This window comes from Oncorhynchus mykiss, chromosome 5 (assembly GCF_013265735.2).
Source record: "Oncorhynchus mykiss isolate Arlee chromosome 5, USDA_OmykA_1.1, whole genome shotgun sequence".
NCBI classification, from domain to species: domain Eukaryota; kingdom Metazoa; phylum Chordata; class Actinopteri; order Salmoniformes; family Salmonidae; genus Oncorhynchus; species Oncorhynchus mykiss.
In genome coordinates, this window is record NC_048569.1 from 79,533,904 (window position 1) to 79,558,157 (window position 24,254).

Genomic DNA, 24,254 nt, shown 5'->3' on the forward strand with positions numbered 1-24,254 from the left:
ACCAGGGATATGTTCCAAATGGCACCCTATTCCCTATTTAGTGCTCTACTTTTAACCAGGGCCCATAGGACTATGGTGAAAAGTAGTGTACTATATAGGGAATAGGGTGCTACAGTATTTGAGAGTTTGGTGGAAACTAGTTTGATGCATTTCCTTCCACACGATGGCTCCCCCTGCAAAACACTGATCCAAACACAATGTGCTTGCTCTAAACTGAGTGATGATTCTGCAGACCACGCACCCAGATGAGTTTAGCTTTCCTTCTTTGACCTAAATAACTTGAGCTCTCTTAAAAAGTCACCCACATCTCTACTCTACCTCCGGGCCAATTCCACCAACTGTTCCTCCATATTGATGAGGTGTAGAACAAGTGAAGCAGGCCAGGATCTTACCTCGAGCCATGGAGAGATGTTATAAAACAAACCACAAACCAGCACCGTTTCCTCAACAACTTTTGTTGAAGATACCCTGCCATAGGGTTGGTTCTGTGAAAATGTATGTGTGCAAGAGAGTGTGTGAGTGTTTTTTGGGGCTTGTGTATTTCTGTGAACAAGGAATCGATTTGTATGTGTGGAGAGAAGTGTGTGTCTGTCTGTGTGTCTGTGTGTGTGTCTGTGTGTGTGTGTGTGTGTGTGTCTGTGTGCTTGTGTGCGTGGTGTGAAGGTCACACTGAGTGGGAAACAGAATGAGAGGCTGTGGCTCAGACCAGAGCAGCACACCTTGCTCTTAACTGCACATATTGTACAGCAGTAAAATAAACAACAAGCATGCCAGTCTTTCCTGGTTGAGGGTTGACAAGAGTGTAACTACTTCTCTTTTAGTTTTCATGAGAAATATTGCTGTGATGACATTCAGCTCAGTCTCCCATATATACTCCACAAGACAACCCTGCACAGCTGGGGTCAAGAACCTTTCTCTGGTCTCAATTCAACACACACACACACACACACACACACACACACACACACACACACACACACACACACACACACAATCCCTGTTATATCCTCACCTTCACTTGTGTATTCATAGAGACATGTCGATTCAGTGTCCAGACATTAGCCATGGCTGGCTCCCAGGACCATATAGGACTGACATCTGCAGGTGCTATCTCCTGAGGAGACAGTCATATGGTTCAGGCTGACACTCTCTCCAACACAGACCTGGGTTCTGTTAATTAGGGGATGCAACGGAAAACATTTTAAAGTGCATTGCAATGGAAAACAAAGAATGAATGTTTCCTATCGGACATGTACAGATACGCTCAACAGGTCCCAGATTGAGAGGCTGTGAAGACAGAGTGAGAGGATGAAAGAATGAGAGGATGAGAGGAAGAGAGGAAGCGAGGATGAGAGGAAGAGAAGAAAAGGTTTTTAAAAAGGTACATTTATCCTCAGCTGCCGGACTCTTTAACAAGGAGACTTTAAGAGCTGGAGTCTGTAACACGTCGCCAAACAACGGCAAAAAAATTTGAATAATATTTGTCTAGATCAAAGTTACGCTGGCGACGTTATAATTTATGACACTAGAGGCGGTGACAACGTTCAGCTTAATGATCAAAGACAAGCTAACAAGCAGCCCAATCAGTCACGATGCAGCAACCACACACTGTAGCCACATTTTGTAATCTACAGTAATACAGGGTTAGGATGGAGCTAGCTAAAACAGTACCACAGTACGTTAAACCCTAACCAATCAGTCAGGGACATGCAGGATGCAGGCAGTCACACAACATAGTTACACTAGATCACACTCCATAGGAATACCCAGGGTAAGCATGGGGCTAGCTAACACAATACAACATCCATGGCAAGTGGCAAGGCATCGTTACTGCCTTCCTGAGACCTGAACTAATGTCGCCGTAGACCCAGAAAGGCCTTGACTTTTCTAGGTCAGTGGTATTGACTGATGCTTCTGTAGTATGTTGTTTTGTTTCGGCAAGGGTTTGAATCCTGCGTCCATCGTGGCAGGGATGGACCGATGTTGTAAGCTACTAACATGAGACAACAGTAGGGTTCATGCAACACCAAAGGTTCCCATATGGGGTTTACTGTACTGAGCATCAATGCTAGGTTAGAACAGCACACCGTCTTGGGTGAACAGCATTGCAATCCACTGAACCGAGACCCTCCAATTGGGATAGTTTCTCCTACTTTCTTCAGAGTAAGACTCTTAATTTAACGTTGAGTAAGATTGTCTAAGAGAGAGTGTGGATTATGCTGGAGGTGGAGAGAGATTGTAGTTGAATGTTAAAATTGTTGAATAAAACATTACATTCAATCTGACTTCATTATTATGTGAATAAAAGCTATGCAGTGGGTCATAGATGTACACCAATGAATTTAGCCAGCTTGTGAGTCTACGCATCTACATTCGGATACTATAATTACATTTGTTATAAGATACCTTTATGTGATTATTGGGAGACTTATAGGATTTATGAGCTGTCTATAGGGATCATAGTCCAAGCTTTATTTTATTAAGATATTTTAGCCAGTTATGTTAAATTAGAACCTATGCATAATCTAATTGTATGTATATAGTGTAGAGATAACATTTACCATTATACCATACATCAAATAATAATTCAAGGAATATTACTCAGAAATATGACGACTACCGTTCATATCCTTTACAAAAGTAAACAGATTTATTACAGATACGCAGTAAGAATAAGAATACAATTATCAAATGGTACATACCAAAACGGTACACACCATCTTCGTTTAAAAGTATAAAAACACACTATAGTGTCATGAAACCTACACCAGGAGATTGTTTTACAATGACACCATGAACAAAGGTTTAATCCATCTTTTATTCTCCCAGAGAGTCAAATGTCAGTGTCTCCCATTGTCTAATTAACATCACTTTGCTTGCCAAAACAATAAACAAAGGTATAAAAACACCAGACACATTCTTGAATGTGATCATCACAACTGTTATCTACATGACAGGAGCACATCTGTGTCGCTCCCTCTTTGAACTGATTAACACAGTAAAAATCCATAGCACCCACAGCACAATAGAACATAAAAAAATGTGCTGCGCTTTAAGAACTCTTGAAACAAACCAAACAAACCAATTTAATTGACAAAGTAATATTAATTTACTCAATTAAGGTTTTAATCTGTCTTCACCCCTCCAACGGTGTCCATGCTCTCAGGGTCTGTGGGATTGTCCCGCACCAGAGGAAGCCACATATAAGGTGTGTTTGACTCCTATGATATCCATTATATGGTCAGCCATCCAGACAATGTCATAAATCGTGATTGAGTCATCACGCTGCACCTGCGGCTGCAAGTCACCAGATGCAAGTATCAGCTTCTTCATTTTCCACTACAAGATCGATATCATAGAGAAAGAAATAATTTGGTTAATATTGCTTCTGCATTGAAAATGTGTTTTTATTAGGTCTGTTATAAAGTGATTCATTTACTGAGTATTCTCACTACTTATATTTAAATAGTGGAAAAGCTCACATACTGTAACAGTAAAACCCCACTGGTTATGTCCCAAATACACCCTATTCCCTATGTAGTGCACTACTTTTGGGCCTTGGTAACTGTGAAACAGTTGGAAAACACTTTACTATCTACTCTCGTTTTCCTCACTTTTCACCTTTTAGAAAAGGGGGAAATTCTCCATGCACAAACGCATCCCATCCCATAAAAATCCCATGCATTATTCAGAGCCTTTTCTTCTTATTTTTTATTGCCTTGAACCCTGAATCTAATTATTCTTCTGAGAAGTTGAAAAACCTTTCTGACAGCCTGGGCTCAGTGGGCTGCGTCTGACCTTTGACATTTGGTTGATTTCCTCTCTCTGTGTTCTAACGTGGCTAGGTGCCAGGTAGAGAGTGTGTTCCAATTGGCACTATTAAGGGAATCGGGTGCCATTTGGGACACAAACAGTGTGTTTGTATTCACCATGGGTGAGACTCTAGCTTATTGTGCTTAGGCTAGGGGTCAGGTAGCGATGGTCAGTGGCGCTGTGTGTGTATATGTGTGTGTGTGGCACCCTGTCATGGTTCCATCTGTCACCAGAGGGTGGCTGAGACCATCCTAGAGGCATTAACGACACTCAGGTGTGTCCTATTTACTCATTAAAAGAGGTGTGTTTTCTGTTGTCCTTTGCAGAAGCTTGAATTGTGTACCGTGTGTGTTTGCAGCTCCATATTAGCCTTCACTACCTAGCTAAGACTAGTCTTCAACCACCCTGTTGGCAGAAGAGAAGTGGCCAGCCAACTGTTCAACATCCGCCAAGGGGCCAGACTAGTGGCTGACTTCGCCATTGAGTTCCGCACCCGTGCTGCCGAGAGTGGTTGGAATATGGAGGCACTGGTCACCGCTTTCCACCAGGGTTTGTCTGACTCCATCAAGGGTGAACTGACCTCTCGAGTACTGGGAGAGGACCTCGAGTCCCTGATAACGCTGGCAATCAGGATTGACAACCACCTCCGAGAATGCATGAGAGAGCATCTTTTTGACACCACCCCAGTGTCCCGGGTTTCCTGAGCACCCCAAGTCCCACGAACCCAGCATTGAGGAGCACATGCAGCTGCGACACATACGTCTGAGCCCACAGGAGTGTGCTGCCTCTACTGTGGAGGTCTCGGCCAACTCCGTGCTACATGCCCAGAACTGACGGGAAACAGTTACCCCCCGGCTACCCAGTCACCGTCTGTCACTACCCACAACCCCTCACTCGGACAACCATCAGCACCAGATTCAAGCCTTCATAGACTCCAGGGCCGCAGATTAATTAATTGATCAAGACTTCACCAGAGAATTACAAATCCCCTGCCTGAAATGTCCCATCGCTCTGCAGATTCAATGGATGCCCCATTGGCTCCAGTCAGGTGGAATATCAGACCAAGCCCATTCCACTGCAGGTTGGGGTGAATCACTCAGAGACTCTTAGTTTTCTTTTGATCACGACTACCGAGAACCCAATTATCCTAGCATACCCCTGGCTATCCCTACATAACCACTACCATCCTGGTCTATGTGATACCTACTAGACTGGGGTAAAAACTGCAAGACTAAATGTCTAAGACCCCTACCTAGAGCCTTGCTGCATCCACCTGTCTCCATTGAAGACCAAGACTTCTCTGCTCTCCCTCCCGAATACTTCGGCCTCCTGGAGGCCTTCAGAAAGAGGCAAGCCACCACCCTCCCTCCTCATCGTCCATACGGCTGTGCCATAGTACTTCTGCCCGGCTCCACCTCTCCCCGGGGCCGTCTTTACTCCCTCTAGAACCCTAAAGCTGCAGTCATGGACAATTACATAGGGGAGTTGCTTGAGGCATGTTTCATTCGCGCCTCAACATCCCCAGCTGGGGCAGGGTTCTTCTTCATAGGAAAGAAGGATAGAGGTCTGCGATCGATTACCGAGGGCTGAACAGGATCACAATTAAGAATTGTTACCCCCTACCCTGATGTCAGACGCCTTGGAGCTGGCCTAATTCTTCACCAAACTGGACCTCTACAACGCTTACAATCTGGTTAGAATCAGGGAGTGAGCTGAATGGAAAACTGCCTATAACACACCTGGCTGGCACTATGAGTCATGAAATTCGGATTATCGAACTCACCGGCAGTCTTCCAAGAATTGGTCAATGACACTTTTAGGGATATGTTGATTTGGTTTGTCTTTGTTTACCTCGACGACATCCTGATCCTCTCCAAGACCATTCCGGAACACATCCTAATCGAACACTGGAGTTCCTGAGCTTGGAAATTCTGGTGGCCCAACATGATTCAGGATGTGAGATCCTTTGTTGCGACCTATTCAATCTGTGCCCAAAGCAAGTCCTCATGACAGCGACTGGCTGGGTTGCTCCAACCTCTGCCCGTCCCCAGCCGGCCCTGGTCCCACCCATCTGTAGACTTTATCACAGGGTTACCTCCATCTCAAGGACTTACCAGTATCCTGGTGGTCGTCGATTTCATCGCCTTACCCAAGTTTCCCTCAACAAAGGCGACAGCTGATCTCATGAATGGCCATGTCTTTCGACAACACCTTGTCTCAGATCATGGGCCCCAGTTCATCGCAAGGTATTGGAAAGCCTTCTGCTCCCTGTTGGGAGCGTCGGTGCGTCTCTCCTTAGGGTTCCACCCACAGTCAAATGGGCAAACGGAATTGGCCAACCAGGTGCTGTTTCATTTCCACCCAGGTCAGCAACTGGAGCAAGTTCCTCGTCTGGGCGAAGTATGCTCATAACACACTGCCAAACTTGTCCACTGGACTGTCGCCCTTTTGAGTGTCAGTTCGGGTTCACCCCCCCTCCCCCGTTTCCTGAACAAGAGGCAGATGCGGAGGTGCCATCAGCTGAGGCATTCATTCGACGATGTCCTCGCATCTGGATCAGAGCGCGATCCTCCTTGCTCTGCTCCTCTGCCCGACACCAACACCAGGCAAACCGGCATCGAAGGCCTCTTCAGCTCCTCCGACTGGGTCAACGAGTGTGGCTGTCCACCTGTGATCTTCCCTTAAAGGTGGACTCGTGGAAGCTCACTCCACTCTACACTGGAACATTCAAGATCCTGAGTCGCATCAACCCGGTCACCTATCGTCTCCAGCTTACCAGGTCTATGAGGGTCTGTCCATCCTTCCATGTCTCCCGTCTCAAGTACCTTCTCTCACCCCCTCACCTGCCCCTCCGCCACCTTGACTTGTTGATGGTCGCCCTGCCTACACTATCTGGCGTCTTTTGGAGGCACTTCGGGTACGAGACACTCTGCACTACCTGGTGAACTGGCGGGCTGCGGCCCGATGCGCGGGCATGGGTGCCTGTCCGGGACATCATGGATCCGGGACTTGTTCGGGACTTCAACCAACTACGTGGTAGTTGCCTTGGCTCTGCAGCTGGAGCCGTTCCTAGAAGGGGGGGTACTGTCATGGTTCCACCTGTCACAATAGGGAAGCAGAGATTGTCCTAGAGACATTAACAACTCTCAGGTGTGTCCTATTTACTCACTATGATTTCTCTGTTAAAAGAGGTATGTTTTCTGTTGTCCTTTGCAGAATTTTGAATTGTTTACTGTGTGCGTTTGTTTCCTGAGTGAGTTTTTGAGACTCAGTGTTTTTATTTTTTTTATCAATGTACAATGATCCTTTGGCTACCATGTCTCAGTAAAGTATTTATGTTTATCCTTAACCACTGATTAATCGTCTGGACTCTTCTCTGCACCTGGGTCCAACCTCACCACTTCACACACAGGCCAATGTTCAGACTCTAGCTAAGGGTCAGGGTAGGGGTCAGGGCAGCATCCCGGCTAGTGGTCAGATGGCACTCTGGCTAGGGGTCAAGATGTCAACATGAATGGAAGGGTTTAGGATTACGATTTTGAGCTGTGTTTCGATTATGCTTTTGAGCCACAACATTACCCTGTGAAATCCCAGTGATTCTCATAGGATTAGGTTCACTTCAGAATGTAATCCACCAAATGGATTCTAAAGTCTAAGTTCAATACACTTCACATCTCCACATAGTAGGCTTAAATCCAATATACTGTGGTTACCTCAGCAGAGATAGATCTGCCTCACAGAGAGATTAACATCAATGTTGTTAGAATATAGCCTCCAGGATTACCACATATATAACACAGATCATATTACAGTGAAGTGAAACATAAGGGAGGCATCTCAAATGGCACCCTATTCACCATGTAGAGTGCCATGGCAACATGGACCCAGGTATAACATAGCACACAATATAGGGAATAGGGACACAACCATGGACATATGGAGTAGATTAGAAGACAGTGAACAGCTTGAGGCTACATCTAGCTTGATAAATCACAGATGTTCTCTGGTCTGATAACCAGTCTGCATACCAAATGGCATAATATTCCCTACATAGTGCACTACTTTTGACCAGAACCCTATTGGTCCTGATCAAAAGTAGTGCACTATATAGGAAATTGGGTGCCATTTGGGACATAGCCCCAGTCATCTGATAGACCTCAAGGCGTTTGGCTAACCAACTGATTTCCAGTCAGTTTGAGGTTTCACGGGGCTCATGTTTAATGGTTAATGGTGCACTGAACAGTGCGCCATCCCGGCACCTGATTTGAGAAATGATTGATTCAAATGGCCTCTAATATCCATCTAAATATTACCACAGCCGTTCAATCTGACTCTGCGTTAAATGAAATTACATTAGGATTGTTTAGCTTTGAGAAAAATGGAAGATGAATTGCAATGGAAATGATTTGAGAGAGTTAATGAATAATTTATGGAGGGATGGATGGATGGAAGGATGGAATGGGTTCTGTACTGCTGGAGAAGTTAAAGACAACCCTCTGCTTTTCTCCCTAGTTCTGGGATGTGTGTGATGCTTGTGGGAGTGTGTGTATGTATCTATGTGTGTGTGTGGCTGCGATGCGAATTTAGTGATTTCTCTGTAATTGGCCAGACCCATCATCTTTATTTAAGAGGCCCAGTGGAAGTCCTTCGTAATGTCTCTCTCTCCCTCTCTCTCCCCTCTCTCTTTCTGTCACCTCTCTCCTCTCGGCCATCCTCTCTCTACCCCATCCTATCTCGCTCTCCATCCTCTCTTTCCCCTCTAAAAATAATGTCTCTTCCCCCCATTTCTCTTTGTAATATGGTGCTGTACTGACGGTAACTCTCAGAACAGAGATTTCTCTGACAGGCAGCCTTATGACAAGAAGACTATAGGGGTCAGTGACAGGCAGCCTTATGACAGGAAGAATATAGGGATCAGTGACAGGCAGCCTTATGACAAGAAGACTATAGGGATCAGTGACAGGCAGCCTTATGACAAGAAGAATATAGGGATCAGTGACAGGCAGCCTTATGCCAGGAAGAATATAGGGGTCAGTGACAGGCAGCCTTATGACAGGAAGACTATAGGGGTCAGTGACAGGCAGCCTTATGACAAGAAGACTATAGGGGTCAGTGACAGGCAGCCTTATGACAGGAATAATATAGGGGTCAGTGACAGGCAGCCTTATGACAGGAAGACTATAGGGGTCAGTGACAGGCAGCCTTATGACAAGAAGACTATAGGAGTCAGTGACAGGCAGCCTTATGACAGGAAAACTATAGGGGTCAGTGACAGGCAGCCTTATGACAAGAAGACTATAGGAGTCAGTGACAGGCAGCCTTATGACAGGAAAACTATAGGGGTCAGTGACAGGCAGCCTCATGACAAGAACACTATATGGGTCAGTGACAGGCAGCCTTATGACAAGAAGACTATAGGAGTCAGTGAAAGGCAGCCTTATGACAGGAAAACTATAGGGGTCAGTGACAGGCAGCCTTATGACAAGAAGACTATAGGAGTCAGTGACAGGCAGCCTTATGACAGGAAAACTATAGGGGTCAGTGACAGGCAGCCTCATGACAAGAAGACTATAGGGGTCAGTGACAGACAGCCTTATGACAAGAAGACTATAGGAGTCAGTGACAGGCAGCCTTATGACAAGAAGACTATAGGGGTCAGTGTGTGTGTGTGTGTGTGTGTGTGTGTGTGTGTGTGTGTGTGTGTGTGTGTGTGTGTGTGTGTGTGTGTGTGTGTGTGTGTGTGTGTGTGTGTGTGTGTGTGAGTCCGCATTAGAGGTCGACCTAATATTTGAAGCTGTTATTGACCACCACCAGGCTCTCGTGGATAGAGGGAGAGGGCAGTGTGTTTATGTGTGCACATGAGTGTATTTGTAATAAAAGTGAGGGATGGAGGTACAACCTATTTCATTATCAACTACTCACTAGATACATGATATCTGTACAGGTTATCCTATGTAACACAGATGATATACCCCTGAGACCAGGCTAATGCATGTACAACTAACCTTGACACTTAGATTCTACATGTTGAATCGCCACTGTTCGTCTACACCCAGCAGGTAATCTACTGCACACAACCGACATTCACTCTAGTGTGTTTCCTCTCTTACAACTTATCAGTATGCAGTTTAATATCCCAGTAAGAGCAGAGCCTCCCTGTTAAAGGATTAAACCATCCAGATTGGCTACCCTGCCAAATCCCACACCCCTCCAGGAGAAGCCTGCTCGCAGGATTGGTGGGTCCCCTGCAGGACGGTTGAGCTAAAGTGGGCTAATGTGATTAGCATGAGGTTGTAAGTAACATTTCCCAGGACATAGACATATCTGATATTGGCAGAAAGCTTCAATTGTTGTTAATCTAACTGCTCTGTCCAATTTAGAGTAGCTATTACAGTGAAAAAATAGCATGCTATTGTTTGAGCAAAGTGCACAGTTTTGAACATGAAAAGTTATTAATAAACAAATTAGGCACATTTGGGCAGTCTTGATGCAATATTTTGAACAGAAATGCAATGGTTCATTGTATCTGGGTAAAACCGAACATACACTGATGCCATCTGGTGGCCAATATCTAAATTGCACCTGGGTCGGAATAATACATTATGGCCTTTCTCTTGCATTTCAAATATGTTTTATATTTTTTTTTAACTGTTGTTTTTTCTTTGTATTATCTTTTACCAGATCGAATGTGTTATATTCTCCTACATTCCTTTCACATTTCCCCAAACTTCAAAGTGTTTCCTTTCAAATGGCACCAAGAATATGCATATCCTTGCCTCAGGGCCTGAGCTACAGGAAATTAGATTTGGGTATGTCATTTTAGGCAAAAATTGAAAAAAAGGGGCCAATCCTTAACCTTTCTGATCTCCCCATCCCGGATCCGGGATCGTGAATACAGACTCAAGCTCATTACCATAACGCAACGTTAACTATTCATGAAAATCGCAAATGAAATGAAATAAATATGCCATCTCTCAAGCTTAGCCTTTTGTTAACAACACTGTCATCTCAGATTTTCAAAATATGCTTCTCAACCATTGCAAAACAAGCATTTGTGTAACAGTATTGATGGCTAACGTAGCATTTAGCATTAACATTCAGCTGGCAACATTTACACAAAAAAACAGAAAAGCATTCAAAAAAATCATTTACCTTTGAAGAACTTCAGATGTTTTCAATGAGGAGACTCTCAGATAGCAAATGTTCAGTTTTTCCTGAAAGATTATTTGTTTAGGACAAATCGCTCCGTTTTCTGCGTCACGTTTAGCTATGAAAAAACCCCTGTATCCAGGATTGTGTAAATCTATCAGCAAGCTCATTAGCATAACACAACGTTAACTATTTATGAAAATCGCAAATGAAATGAAATAAATATGCCATCTCTCAAGCTTAGCCTTTTGTAAACAACACTGTCATCTCAGATTTTCAAAATATGCTTCTCAACCATAGGAAAACAATCATTTGTGTAAAAGTAGCTAGCTAGAGTTAGCATTTCGCGTTAGCATTTAGCGTTAGCATTAGCGTTAGCATCCAGCACGCAACATTAACAAAAACATAAAAGCCTTCAAATAAAATCATTTACCTTTGAAGAACTTCTGATGTTTTCAATGAGGATACTCTCAGTTAGATAGCAGATGCTCAGTTTTTCCAAAAAGATTCCTTGTGTATTAGAAATAGCTCCGTTTTATACATCACATTTGGCTACCAAAAAAAATCCATAAATTCAGTCCTCAAAACGCAAACTTTTTTCCAAATTAACTCCATAATATCGACTGAAAACATGGCAAACGTTTTTTAGAATCAAGCCTCAAGGTGTTTTTCACATATCTCTTCATTGATACATCGTTCTTGGATACATGCTTTCTCTCCTGAATCCCAGGAGAAAATGACCGCACCTGAAGATTACGCACAAATTTAGACAAAGGACACCGGGCGGACCTCTGGAAAATGTAGTCTCTTATGGCCAATCTTCCAATGATATGCCTACAAATACGTCACAATGCTGCTAAGACCTTGGGCGAACGACAGAAAGTGTAGGCTCGTTCCTTGCGCAATCACAGCCATATAAGGAGAGAATGGAAAACAGAGCTTCAGAAATTCTGCTAATTCCTGGGTGATGCATCATCTTGGTTTCGCCTGTAGAATGAGTTCTGGGGCACTTACAGACAAAATCTTTGCAGATTCTGAAACTTCAGAGTGTTTTCTTTCCAAAACTGTCAAGAATATGCATAGTCGAGCATCTTTTCGTGACAAAATATCGCGCTTAAAACGGGAACGTTTTTTATCCAAAAATGAAATAGCGCCCCTAGAGCTCTAACTGGTTAAGGGGTTCAACAATCTCCTTTTCAGGCAGGTCACCTGTGATACAAGTCAGTATCAGTCAGTTTTAGGCGCTGTTACGTTGTGGATGTGGATGGGCATTAGCATCTGCCTGTGGTTCTAAAGTTTGCATGTTTGAATCCAGCAATAGAAAGTTGTTTTAGATTTTTTAGTTTTAAGCCTATCCCAAAACTTAACGATTCTGAGTTAATAATTGACCTTAATAGAGGAGAGTTAATAGAGGAGAGTTAATGCCGTAACTTAAGCTAGAAACGATACAGAGAAGTAAGCAAACAATTCAAAATATTGGAACAACTTAAAAAATTGACTATGAGAAACATGGATGAACGTCTAATTCTGACTTGAGACTGTGAGAGCTTGTTGCTCCTTTTATCATACACTTTATTTCTCTCTCTCCTTTTCTCTCTCCTGCACACGAACGCATGCATGCACACACGGACACACACACACACGTATGCTTTGTTTCTATAATGACTAACCTGTGTTGACATTTAAAGTCCTTTGTACCAATTACTGCTCACAATCATCCTCATTAGATCAGTTATGTTTCAGTTAGAGATTAAAAAAAAGGGCTCCCATTACAGCAAACCACTAACCATCTGTGTATAATTATGGAACAGAAATTCTGGCTTTGAAACACTTCTTTATGTTTTTAATACTCATGCGTGAAGAGGAGAAATGTGGAGAAGATATAGAGGAGAGATGTAGAGGAGAGATGTAGTGGAAAGGTAGAGGGAATCAAGAGGACAGGTAAAGAGAGGTAGAGTAAAAATAGTGGAGAGGTAGAGGATAGGAATAGGAGAGATATAGAGGAGAGACAAAGGAGGGGTAGAGGAGAGGTAGAGAAGAGGTGTAGAGGAGAGGTAGAGAAGAGTGGAAGAGAAAAGACAGAGGAGAAACGTAGATGAAAGAGTTAGAGGAGAGATAGAAGTAGAGGAGAGATAGAGGTAGCAAAGAACCATAAGAGAGATGTAGAGGAGTGGTAAAGGAGAGGGAGAGGTGTAGAGAAGAGATAGTGGAAAGATAGAGGTAGAGGTTTGAGGTAGAGGAGAGCCATAGGATAGATGTAGAGGAGCGGTAAAGGAGAGGGAGAGGTGTAGAGAAGAGATAGTGGAAAGACAGAGGAGAGAGGTAGAGGGTTGAGGTAGAGGAGAGATAGAGGATTGAGGTAGAGGGGAGATATAGGAGAAATAGAGGAGAGGTAGAGGAGAGGGGTAGATGGTTGAGGTAGAGGAGAGGTAGAGGAGAGGTAGAGAGAGGTAGAAGAGAGAGGTAGAGGTGAGGTGTAAAGGATATGTAGAGGACAGCGGAGAGAGGTAGAGGAGAGATATAGGTGAGGTAGAGGAGAGAGGTGGCAGAGAGAGGTAGTGGAGAGAGGTAGAGGAGAGACATAGGAGAGGTAGAGGAGCGAGGTGGCAGAGAAGTAGTGGAGAGAGGTAGAGGAGAGAGGTAGAGGAGAGATATAGGAGAGGTAGAGAGAGGTAGAATAGAGGTAGAGGGGAGTGGTATGGAAGACAGGGAGAGGAGAGGAGAGGTAGGGGTGTATAGGAGAGGTATAGAGGAGAGAGGTAGATGAGAGGTAGATGGGAGAGGTGTAAAGAAGAGGTATTGAGGAAAGAGGTAGAGGAGAGGGAGAAGAGACCATGTATATGCACAGTTTCTAGTGGTTGAAGTATTGCAATGCAAGAAGGCAAAAGTAGCCTAGTAGCCTTGTGCAAATGGGGAATACATTACTTATTTATAACAAAAAAATGGTAGCTAAATATATTAACAAGATGCAATCATTGGCAGTTGAGCAAAAATCTATTTTTTTCACCTTTGCATTCTAAGAGGAGAGGTACTGTATAGGAGAGGTAGAGGAGCTCTAGAGGAGAGGTAGAGGAGAGGTAGAAGAAAGATAGAGGTGAGATATAGGGGAGATGGAGAGCAGAGATAGAGGAGAGAAAGAGGAGAGAGGGAGGAGAGAGGTAGAGGAGGGAGAGAGGAGAGAGGTGAGGAAAGATAGAGGAGAGAGGTAGAGGAGAGACATAGGAGGTGTAGATGGGAGAGGTAGAGGAAAGATAGAGGAGAGAGGTAGAGGAGAGGTTGAGGTTTAGAGGAGAGAGGTAGATGAGAGGTAGAGGAGAGAGGTAGAGGAGATACATAGGAGAGCTAGATGGGAGAGGTAGAGGATAAGGTAGAGGAAAGCTAGAGGTGAGATAGAGGAAAGATAGAGTAGAGAGGTAGAGGAGAGGTAGAGGAGGTAGAGGAGAGATAGAGGTGTAGACGAGAGTCGTAGAGAAAAGACAGAGGAGAGGTAGAGGACAGATGTAGAGGAAGAGGTAGAGGAGAAATAGAGTAGAGGTAGAATAGAGGTAGAGGAGAGATGAAGAGGAGGGGTAGAGGAGAGGTAGAGGAGAGATGTAGAGGAGTGGTAAAGGAGAGGGAGAGGTGTAGAGAAAAGATAGAGGAAAGCTAGAGGAGATGTAGATGAGAGAGGTAGAGGAGAGGTAGAGTAGAGAGGTAGAAGATAGAGGTAGAGGAGAGAGGTCGAGGAGAGACAAAGTAGAGGTAGATGGGAGTGGTAGAGGAGAGAGGAAGAAGAAAACTAGAGGATGGTGGTAGAGGAGTGGTAAAGGAGAGGGAGAGGTGTAGAGAAGAGATAGAGGAAAGCTAGAGGAGATGTAGATGAGAGAGGTAGAGGAGAGGTAGAGGATAGAGGTAGAGGAGAGAGGTCGAGGAGAGACAAAGGAGAGGTAGATGGGAGTGGTAGAGGAGAGAGGAAGAAGAAAACTAGAGGATGGTGGTAGAGGAGGGAGGTAGAGGTGAGAGGTAGAGGGGAGAGGTAGAGGAGAGATAGAGTTGTAGAGAAAAGACAGACGAGAGGTAGAGGACAGATGTAGAGGAAAAATAAATGAGAGGTAGAGGAGAGAGGTAGAGGAAGAGGTAGAGGAGAGATAGAGGAGAGGTAGAAGAAGGAGGTAGAGGAGAGAGGTAGATGAAAACTAGAGGAGGGTGGTAGAGGAGGGAGGTAGAAGAGAGAGGGTGAGGAGAGATAGAGTTGTAGAAAGAAGACAGGGGATAGGTAGAGGACAGATGTAGAGGAAGAGGTAGAGGAGAAATAGAGGAGAGGTAGAGGAGAGAGGTAGAGGAAGAGGTAGAGGTGAGATAGAGGAGAGGTAAAGTAGGGAGTTAGAGGAGAGAGGTAGAGGAGATATAGAGTGTAGATGAGAGTGGTAGAGAAATGACAGAGGAGAGGTAGAGGATAGATGTAGAGGAAGAGGTAGAGGAGAAATAGAGTAGAGGTAGAAGTAGAGGAGAGATGAAGAGGAGAGGTAGAGGAGAGGTAGAGGAGAGATGTAGAGGAGCGGTAAAGGAGAGGAAGAGGTGTAGAGAAGAGATAGAGGAGATGTATAGGAGAGAGGTAGAGAGTTGAGGTGGAGGAGAGATAGAGGTAGATGAAAGAGGTAGAGGCAGAGGAGAGAGGTAGAGGAGAGAGGTAGAGGAGAGGTAGAGAGATAGATGTAGATGAGAATGGTAGAGAAAAGACAGAGGAGAGGTTGAGGACAGACGTGGAGGAAGAGGTAGAGGAGAAATAGAGGAGAGGTAGAGGAGAGATGTAGAGGAGTGGTAAAGGAGAGGGAGAGGTGTAGAGAAGAGAGAGAGAGGAGATGTAGAGGATAGAGGTAGAGGAGAGAGGTAGAGGATAAATATAGGATAAATAAAGGATAGATAGAAGAAAGGTAGAAGAGAGATAGAGGAGAGGTAGAGTAGAGGGGTAATGGAGAGGTAGAGGAGAGATATGGAGGAGAGAGGTATAGGAGAAATATAGGATAAATAGAGGATAGATAGAAGATGGATAGAGAAGAAAGGTAGAGGAGAGATATAGGAGAGGTAGAGGAGAGAGGCAGAGGAAAGGTGGGGGGAAAGGTAGAGGAGAGAGGTAGAGGTAGAGGAGAGGTAGAGGAGAGGTAAAGGAGAGGTAAAGGTGAGGTGTAATGGATATGTGTCTAGGAGAGAGGTAGAGGAGAGGTAGAGGAGCGGGAGAGGAGACCATGCATACACACTGTTTCTTGATGTTGAAGTATTGCATTGCAAGAAGGCAAAAGTATCCTATCTATTTATTTTATCTTTGTATTCTAAAATAATTAGAAATCTATTTATGGTTATTTATTTAATTTCCATGACATTGCAGAATAAATTCCTCACCTGTTTTGACTAATGTCATACTCATGAAATAGCCTATAGGCCTACAATAAGTTATTAAAGGCTACCATTCGTCTCATCTCTCATTTAATTGGACACACTTCATATAACTAAATACTGTGCCTTCAGAAAGCATTCAGTCCCCTTGACTGTTTCCACATGTTGTTATGTTACAGCCTTATTCCAAAATTGATTAAATTAAACAAATTCCTCAGCAATCTACACACAATACCCCATAATGACAATGAAAAACTGTTTTTTAGACATTTTTGCTAATTTATTCAAAACAAAAAGAGAAATACCTTATTTACATAAGTATTCCGACCCTTTGCTATGAGACTCGAAATTGAGCTCAGGTGCATCCTGTTTCCATTGATCATCCATGAGATGTTTCTACAACTTGATTGGAGTCCACCTGTGGTAAATTCCATTGATTGGACATGATTTGGAAAGGCACACACCTGTCTATATAAGGTCCCACAGTTGCCAGTGCATGTCAGAGCAAAATCCAAGTCGTGAGGTCAAAGGAATTGTCCGTAGAGATCCGAGACAGGATTGTGTCAAGACAAAGATCTGGGGAAGGGTACCAAAACATTTCTGCAGCATTGAAGATCCCCAAGAACACAGTGGCCTCCATCATTCTTAAATGGAAGGAGTTTGGAAGCATAAAAACATTCCATAGCTGTCCACCTGGCCAAACTGAGCAATCAGTGAGGAGAAGGGCCTTGGTCTGTCAGGGAGGTGACCAAGAACCCAATGGTCACTCTGACAGAGTTCTAGAGTTCCTCTGTGGAGATGGGAGAACCTTCCAGAAGGACAACCATCTCTGCAGTACTCCACCAATCATGGTAGAGTAGCCAGATGGAAGCCACTCCTCAGTAAAAGGTACATGACAGTAAAAGGTACATGGAGTTTGCCAACGGACACCTAAAGACTCTCAGACCATGAGAAACAAGATTCTCTGGTCTGATGAAACCAAGTTGAACTCTTTGGCCTGAATGCTAAGCGTCACGTCTGGAGGAAACCTGGCACCATCCCTACGGTGAAGCATGGTGGTGGGAGCATCATGCTGTGAGGATGTTTTTCAGCGGCAGGGACAGGGAGACTTGTCAGGATCGAGGGAAAGATGAACGGAGCAAAGTATAGAGAAACCTGCTCCAGAGTGCTCAGGACCTCAGACTGGAGAGAAGGTTTACCTTCCAACAGGACAGCTCCTCTAAGCACGCAGCCAAGACAAAGTTGCCCAGCCAGAGCCCAGACTTGAACCTGATCGAACATCTCCGGAGTGACCTTAAAATAGCTGTGCAGCAACGCTCCCCATTCAACCTGACAGAGCTTGAGAGGATCTCCAGCAAAGAATGGGAGAATCTCCCCAAATACAGGATTTGCCAAGCTTGTAGCGTCATACTCAAGAAGAATCGAGGCTGTAATATCTGCCAAAGGTGTTTCAACAAAGTACTGAGCAGAGGGCCTGAATGCTTATGTAAGTGGGATATTTCTTTTTTTTAATTGAGCAAAACTGTCTAAAAAACTGTTTTGCTTTGTCATTATGGGCTATTGTGTGTAGATTGATGAGGGAAAAAAAAACAATTCAATACATTTTAGAATAAGGCTGTAACGTAACAAAATGTGGAAAAAGTCAAGTGGTCTGAATACTTTCCGAAGGCACTGTATGTAAATGTGATATTTCTGTGTTATTTTATGAATTATCAAAAATGTATAAAACCTGTTTTTGCTTTGTCATTATCGGCAATTATTATGTCGAAATTGCTTTCTTTCATTTCAAATTCCTTAGGTAGGCTTGACAATATTTAATTTATCAACATAATACATATCATAACCATTGCACCATTTCTGGCCATGATGAGTTCATATTCCCAAAGTAGCCTTACAACAAATGACCATGCACATCTCATTTAATTGGGCTTATTAGATAAGGCTTTTATAATTTCAGGTTTTTGCTCTATTCATCCAAAACAGAGCATGGCGAAGTTAAAACATACAGTATAATTTAACAGGTGAACAGAGTGTGGTCGTAACATGATATTGATGTCGTATCAAGTGTCCACCACTTAAATATATGGCTCATGCACTGTACATGTGCACCACACTTATGTATTGAATACTATGTGATAAGTGCATGTGTAAGAGTATATAAAGTATGCTAATGTAAAAAATAATTGAAAGTAGTTTGTGGTATCTGTACATTACTTTACTCTTTACATTTTTGGCAACTTTTACTTCACTATATTCGTAAAGCAAATAATGTACTTTTTACTCCATATATTTTCCTTGACACCCAAAAGTATTTGCTACATTTTGACCAAAAAATTGTCCAATTCAAACACTTATCAAGAGAACATCCCGGGTCATCCATACTGCCTCTGTATGAGGGCACAGGGCGAAACCCAGATGCAGACACAGGAGGCAGATGGTTTGAGTCACTGATATTTATTATAATCCAAGGGGCAGGCAAGAGGATGGTCATGGACAGGCAAAAGATCATAAGGTCAGTCCAAGAGGTACAGAGTGGCAGGCAGGCTCGCGATCAGGGCAGGCAGTATGGTCAGACAAGCGGGTTCAGAGTCAAGGCAGGCAAGGGTCAAAACCAGGAGGACTAGCAAAAACCAGAGGAAAGGGAAAAAAGCAGGAGCATGGCATAACACGATGGTTGACTTGACAAGAGAAGACAAACTGGCACAGACAAACACAGTTATAAATACCCAGGGGAAGATGGGTGACACCTGGAGGGGGTGGAGACAAGCACAAGGACAGGTGAAACAGATCAGGGTGAGACACTCTGATCTGGCAGACTCACTAAACATAAATGCTTAATTTGTAAATTATGTCTGAGTGTTGGAGTCTTCCCCTGCCTATGCATCAATAAAAAAATAATACAATTGTGCTGTCTGGTTTGCTTAATATAAGGAAGTTGAAATTGTTTATATTTTTACGCTTACTTTTGATACTTAAGGACATTGTACCCCTGGCTATTTGTCTTAAATACAATTGTGCTGTCTGGTTTAATATAAGGAATTTAAAGTGATTTTATACTTTTTTTTTTTCCTCAAGTATCACAATTATGTAATTTTTCCACCACTGGTTGTGGCTGGGGATTATAGCATTTCTTTCACACGACCCATCAATTTAGACAAGTGTGTCTGTGTGGGTCATCTATTTTTATCTGGACACTTTCTGTTTACCTGGAATTTTTCTTTATTGTAGGCTACTACCACTTTTAGTCTTTAGCACGTGACCTCATGTGAATCCTTAGAGATGGGTGGGGCTGGCTTAAGAGGGTGTGAACAATGCTGAGACAAAGGAGAGCTCTCCAGTAGGTACCAAAACATTCAAAGGCCCTTTTCTCAAAAGTGAGTTTACAAGTCTATCAACTTTCAAAGTATTACTTTCCCATTGTTCCTTAAAAATGCAGTGTTATGGTATACCAGTTTGTAGCTCTGAATCTCTACTTTTATCTAATGTAAAAATAAAAATTAATTCAAATGTTGCTACATACGACTGAATCCAGGTGGTGAGTCACACTAAATGAGACCCCAGGTCTTACAGGTCAGTTAAATCAAGTGCCTGCCACTCCAGGACTAGGGTTGCCTACCCCTGACAAGGGCTTATTCACTTGGGGCAAATCACAGAGGAAGGGGAAACTCAAAACCAAAACCACATCAGTAGCCTAGCTACAGTTACTTTTTGTGATTGCATTTTGAAATGTTGCACAAAAATAAAGAATTTCTTTCTCTTCCTCCCCCTTTTTTCAATCTTGGCTACTCAAAGCGCACAGGGAGAGAGCAGGGGCAAGGCAAACACTTTCATGTATCAGGATGTTACTGTTTGGCCAAATCATGGTTTAGCTGCTCCCAAAATAGAAAGTTTTGAGTTAATAGGGGAGGGTTGTGTTTATTTTATTTTATTGGGCGCAGGAGGGTAGTGTATTTATTCCCTGCTTTACATTCACTCTTCTGCTCGTATTTTCCAAATAAACAATGGCTTGACTGACTTCTGATATTACTCTAATGAAGTTTAGAAATGTGTGGTGTGGCTATTATTAGGCTTCAGCAACTGCAGGCCTATGATATGAAGGCAGTGCGCTCCAACTGACTCTGAGAGTTGAACTTGAGGTGATGAAGACTGTTTCAGGCCTAACAGAGTTACTGCTATAACCTGACAACATGTTTATCTTAATACAAAATATTCGGATTAAAAATGAACAAATTAGCCTCTTCTGTACGTTTAAATCTGTACCACAGACGCAGTAGCCATCTGACATAAAGAAATGCATGTCGGGGTCATGCATGCCACCAGCATATCTCTATTTCTCTGTATCTCTCTGGGGTTAGGCCTATGCTTCTCTTCCTTTATATACAGTGAGGGGAAAAAAGGGGACAAATACTTATTTCCCTCATTAAAATGCAAATCACTTTATAACATTTTTGACATGTCTTTTCCTGGATTTTGTTGTTATTCTGTCTCTCACTGTTCAAATAAACCTACCAGTAAATTATAGACTGATCATTTCTTTGTCAGTGGGCAAACGTACAAAATCAGCTGGGGATCAAATACTTTTTGCCCTCACTGTAGGCACTACATGACCAAAAGTATGTGGACACCTGCTCATAAAACATCTGATTCCAAAATCATGGGCATTAATATGGAGTTGGTCCCTCCTTTGCTGCTATAACAGCCTCCACTCTCCTGATGAGGCTTTCCACTAGATGTTGCAATATTTCTGCAGGGACTTGCTTCCATTCAGCCACAAGAGCATTAGTAAGGTCGGGCACTGATGTTGGGCGATTAGGCCTGGCTCGCGGTCGGCGTTCATCCCAAAGGTGTTTGATGGGGTTGGCGTTAGGGCTCTGTGCAAGCCAGTCAAGTTCTTCCACACCTCTCTTAAACCATTTTTGTATAGAACTTGCTTTGTGCACGGGGCATTGGGGCAAGTAGTGTTCTCCGGGCATCCGCCAAACCCAGATTCGTCTGTTGGACTGCCAGATGGTGAGGCGTGATTCATCACTCTAGAGAACGCATTTCCACTGCTCAAGAGTCCAATGGCGGCGAGCTTTACACCACTCCAGCCAAGGCTTGGCATTGCGCATGGTGATCTTAGGCTTGTGTGCAGCTGCTCGGCCATGGAAACCCTTTTTATGAAGCTTCCGACGCACAGTGCTTGTGCTGGTGTTGCTTCCAGAGGCAGTTTAGAACTTGCTAGTGAGTGTTGCAACCGTGGACAGACGATTATTAAGCGTTACATGCTTCAGCACTCAGCAGTCCCGTTCTGTGAGCTTGTGTGGCCTACTACTGCCAATGTTTGTCTATGGAAATTGCATGGCTCTGTGCTCGATTCTATGCACCAGTCAGCAACGGGTGTGGCGGAAATAGACAAATCCACTAATTTGAAGAAGTGTCCACATACTTTTGTATATATGGTGTGTATATATATCCAGTATTTATTTTAACATTTATATCATACAGTGGACACCTAAGCCTATAGGCCTATGCATGCAATGCCCTGATACATTTAGTGCTTAAATCTCTGACAGCTGAACCTTGAGGTGGACAATTATTATTTTAGGAAAGTAGCCTAAAAACAAATAAAAAATATGCTATAAAGTTTTGCATGTGCTACACATCAAAACACAAGGATCAGTGTTTTTGTAATTTGTTAAAGCTGTTTTTAAAGAGGGGGACAATGTATACCGCTGATAGGTGGAGAGAGGTGCTACAGAGTCCAGCAGAGAGAGAGAGAATCTCAGTAAGGCAAAAAAGGTCCAGTTGCCAGGATCACAAATACAAATTCCATCTAGACACCATTGTTCTAGAGCATGCAAAATCGATACATACTTTGGCCTAAACATCAGTGCCACAGGTAACTTCCCCAGAGCTGTGAACGATCTGAGAGACAAGGCAAGAAGGGCCTTCTATGCCATCAAAGGGAACATAACATTTGGCAAAAAAAGTATTTGAACCCATTGCCCTTTATGGTTGTGAGGTCTGGGGTCCGCTCACCAACCAAGAATTCACAAAATGGGACAAACACCAAATTTAGACTCTGCATGCAGAATTCTGCAAAATTATCCTCAGTGTACATTGTAAAACACCAAATAATGCATGCAGAGAACAATTAGGCCGATAACTGCTATTTATCAAAATCCAGAAAAGATTCTACAACCACCTAAAAGGAAGCGATTCCCAAACCTTCCAAAAACAAAGCCATCACCTACAGAGAGATGAACCTGGAGAAGAGTCCCCTAAGCAAGCTGGTCCTGGAGCTCTGTTCAAAAACACAAACAGACCCCACAGAAACCCAGGACAGCAGCACAATTAGACCCAACCAAATCATTAGAAAACAAAAAGATAATTATTTGACACATTGGAAAGATATTTTAAAAAAACAGAGCAAACTAGAATGCAAACTGTTTGGCCCTAAACAGAGAGTACACATTGGTAGAATACCTGACCACTGTCACTGACCCAAACTTAAGCAAAGCTTTGACTATATACAGGCTCAGTGAGTATAGCCATGCTATTGAGAAAGGTCACCGTAGACAGACCTGGCTCTCAAGAGAAGACAGGCTATATGCACACTGCCCACAGAATGAGGTGGAAACTGAGCTATACATCCTAACCTCCTGCCAAATGAATGACACATTTTTCCCTCAGATTACATCCACAAATAATTTGAAAACAAATCATATTTTGGGTGAAATACCACAGTGTGCAATCAAAGCAGTAACATTTGTGACAAGAAAAATTCAGCCAGTGAGTTTTTCTTGTCACTTTAAATAGTTGCACATCATACGCTCCATATATACATAATATGACATTTGAGATGTCTCTCTCATTTTGGAACTTGTGAATGTAATATTTACTGTTCACTTTTTTTGTTTATTTCACTTTTGTTTATCCATTTCACTTTCTTTGGAAATGTAAACATATGTTTCCCATGCCAATAAAGCTCCTTGAATTGAATTGAGAGAGAGTCTTCGAAAGAGAGGGGGAGGGTGTCCTGAATCTATGATTGGGGATTGACTGAGGGCTGTATAGTGGGGTGTACCCCTCTCCTGTGTGTTGTGGTTATGATCGTGGTTATGAGGCTAACAGCTGGGTTGTTATGATAACCGTGTGGCGGCTCGGCAACATGTTTCCGTGGTCACGGGTAGAAGGGCGCAGGGCTGCCGTTACGACCCTGACTCCCTGAGAGGTTGGCACTCCTCAATGACAGAAAATGTCAATTCAAAAGTGTGTGAGTGGTGTGTGTGTGTGTGTGTGTGTGTGTGTGTGTGTGTGTGTGTGTGTGTGTGTGTGTGTGTGTGTGTGTGTGTGTGTGTGTGTGTGTGTGTGTGTGTGTGTGTGTGTGTGTGTGTGTGTGTGTGTGTTGTGTGTGTGTGTGTGTGTGTGTCTGTGTGTATTAGTTAAAGCTGTTCACTTTACCAGTAGTAGGTAAACATTTTGTGGCACAGAAAGAAAGGGAAATGTTGTGAGTCTGGTTGTGTAGGCTATAGTAATGTGTTATTAATGACGTTTTAGCTAGGGTTTGGTGTAGATGCAGCTGAGATGCTGTAATTCAAAGCACTATTGTCCTGTCATGACGTTGCCCTCTTTGAGTACAGCGAGCACCATCCCCCACTCTCTGCTTCTACAACCAGACTGCTGTGGGCAGAGTGAGGTCGTAAATTTGTAAGGAAGACCCTGCCTCATGGCCACACAGTATTAGAGAGGGTAAACTTTCATAGAGGACAAAGGAAATCCTTCCACCTCACAGAACTTGACGTACGAACAAATGTCATGTTCCAGAGAAAGTGTAAAAGATCGGTGAAGAATCCAGCTACGAACTGGTGCGTTTGTCACAACTTGGGGAAGCTCATGGGAGACGGTGTGGCCACATTACCGTAACGCTGTTTATA

The 24,254-nt window shown here is 43.4% G+C and overlaps 1 long non-coding RNA gene across 1 annotated transcript in view; it reads right to left on the reverse strand.

Annotated features, from left to right (window-relative positions):
- Window positions 1–2,680: 2,680 nt before the first annotated feature.
- LOC118964535 overlaps window positions 2,681–24,254 on the reverse strand; it is a 70,242-nt gene continuing 48,668 nt past the window's right edge. The window contains exon 3 of the long non-coding RNA XR_005051592.1: window positions 2,681–3,339. This is a non-coding gene — a long non-coding RNA (uncharacterized LOC118964535). The remainder of the gene's footprint in view (window positions 3,340–24,254) is intronic.